Consider the following 2,500-nt stretch of genomic DNA (forward strand, 5'->3'; position numbering starts at 1 on the left):
ACGTGCCTTTGGCCTGCCTTGGCATGCCTTTGGCTTGCCTTGGCCTGGCCATGTGCGTGCCAGGGCATGCCTTGGCCGAGCCTTGCATGCCCAAGACGTGCCTTTGGCTTGCCTTGGCATGCCTTTGGCTTGCCTTGGCCGTGCCTAGGCATGCCTTTGGCTTGCCCATGGGCGCATTGGCATGCCTTGGCCGTGCCTTTTGCTTGCCCATGGGCGCCTTGGCATGCCTTGGCCTGGCCATGGGCGTGCCTAGGCATGCCTTTGGCTTGCCTTGGCCGAGCTTTGGCATGCCTTGGACGTGCCTTGGCCTGGCCATGGGCGCCTTGGCATGCCGTTGGCTTGCCCATGGGCGTGCCTTGGCATGCCTTTGGCTTGCCCATGGGCGCCTTGGCATGCCTTGGCCTGGCCATGGGCGTGCCTTGGCAAGCCTTGGCCTGACCATGGGCGTGCCTTGGCATGCCCTAGACGTGCCTTTGGCTTGCCTTGGCATGCCTTTGGCTTGCCTTGGCCGTGCCTTTGGCTTGCTTTGGCCGTGCCTAGGCATGCCTTTGGCTTGCCCATGGGCGCCTTGGCATGCCTTGGCCTGGCCATGGGCGTGCAACTTTGGGGCAGTATACTCGGGTCGTTGTGCAAGAAACCAAGTCGTTGGGCAAGCTTCGTATGCAACATGGGGGAGGGGCTTTGGTTTCTCATACGTTGAACCTCCATATTTTAGCTTGGTAGCCAACTTTGCCCAGGCATGGGCGCTCAACACCCACCCCTTCCCTATATATGCATTCTGAACAATTAGCATAGTGACAGGAACAGATATTAAATTTTTGAGGAATCATAATTTTTGAAAACCCTACCAAACGAGGTCGGATTGACACGAAATTTGGCGTGGGGCATCGGGACATTGAAATATGAGTTTCCCAAAAAAAAAAATTTTGGTTTTCGGGTCGGGACGGGCCGCTTGGTGGGCCCGGTTGGTCCGTAAGGCCTTTGGTGGGGGCAAGGTGTCCAAACGGGGTTGGATCGACACGAGGCTCTGTGAGGGTACTCGTGACCATGAGATATGACTGTCCAAGAGAAATGAACCCCCTTTCGTGTCGTGAAGGGCCCGCGGGCCGGGCTTGGTGGGCCCGTGGGCCTGTTTTGGGCAACTCCGCTTTAATGACACGAGGCGTTGCGTCCGGGACATGAGAGGACACTTTATGAGCGGTTTATGGGGTCGGGGTTGGTAACCTCATGTTTTCGGGTCAACACGTTGACCGTGTCGTGCTCGGGCCCTCGACGTCACCACAAGTTTCACGAAAATGGGACTTGTAGCGGGGAAGCATTATCATGGGTATAGGTGGTGTGTTATGGAATCGTTAGTCGGTCACGATCGTTAGTCAGTCATGTGTTTAAAACGTAGATCCGTGTCGTGCTCGGACCCGAATGCGGACCGGGCTCGCTCGACATCAACGTTCCAGGTTTTTTTACAGAATGGGTCGACGTTAACGGGTATGGAATCATGACATCATGTCTTCGGGTTAACCCGAAGCCGATGGACCGTAACAGGTTTGTCGAACAGCGTGCTAACCTTACCGGGCAGCGGGCCAGGTTTGCCGGGCAACGTGGATAATTTACCGGGCAACGCCGACATTTTATCGGGTAACGTGCTAACCTTACCGGGCAACGTGCCCAGGTTACCGGCAACGTGCCGTGCATTTATCGGGTAACGTGCCAGGTTTACCGGCCAGCTTTGGTTTTGCAAGTCATTGTGGCCAGGTTATCGGGCGACGTGACTTGCGAACATGAGAGGAAACTTTATGACCAGCTTATCGGGTAAAGTGCCAGGATTACAGGCCAGTTTGCTAAATGTCATGTGGTGATTGTATAAAACAATATAATCATGGTGGATATACACATTCATAGCATTGCAGCTACTTGTGCCTCGTATCCACAGAACTTCACAGTTAGGCGTGCTTCGTCTAGAGTAGTACTAGGATGGGTGACCCCACTGGGAAGTCTTGATTCTTTTATTTTTTTACCTTTTGGGAAATGTATAAATGAATAAGCTAATGCTTCTATTTCGGTTGCGATCATACCAGCACTAATGCACCGGATCCCATCAGAACTCCGCAGTTAAGCGTGCTTGGGCGAGAGTAGTACTAGGATGGGTGACCCCCTGGGAAGTCCTCGTGTTGCAACCCTTTTTTTTGATACTTTTATGTTTTTGTGCATGACTTGGTGCCATGTTTGGGTTGAGTTGTTTTGTGCATTTCCAACTTTCTCGCAAAAGTTCAAGACACGTGCCATTTCAACTTGGTGCCGCGCCAACACTTGTATGATTTACATACGGCCAGCCTCGGGCTCGTAGTTGGACTGTATGAGTTTAAGCTTGGTGCCGCGCCAACACTGACAACACTCGTACGAATTTCATGTGTGTAATATATATACAGCCTCTTTGCCTTATTAGGTTCAGGGTGGGAGAATTGGGTTGGTTTTGTTTGAGTTGGACAAGTACTCGGGTTAG

The 2,500-nt window shown here is 52.7% G+C and overlaps 1 non-coding gene across 1 annotated transcript; it reads left to right on the forward strand.

The window, feature by feature from the left end:
• The first annotated feature begins 2,058 nt into the window (after positions 1-2,058).
• Positions 2,059-2,177, forward strand: LOC143589319 (5S ribosomal RNA). The gene has a single exon (XR_013145263.1). It is a non-coding gene; the product is annotated as a 5S ribosomal RNA (ribosomal RNA).
• Positions 2,178-2,500: the final 323 nt, after the last annotated feature.

This window comes from Bidens hawaiensis, unplaced genomic scaffold (genome assembly GCF_021521415.1).
Source record: "Bidens hawaiensis isolate Kalapana, Puna unplaced genomic scaffold, B.hawaiensis_p1.1 tig00037342_1, whole genome shotgun sequence".
In the NCBI taxonomy this organism is placed as follows: Eukaryota; Viridiplantae; Streptophyta; class Magnoliopsida; order Asterales; family Asteraceae; genus Bidens; species Bidens hawaiensis.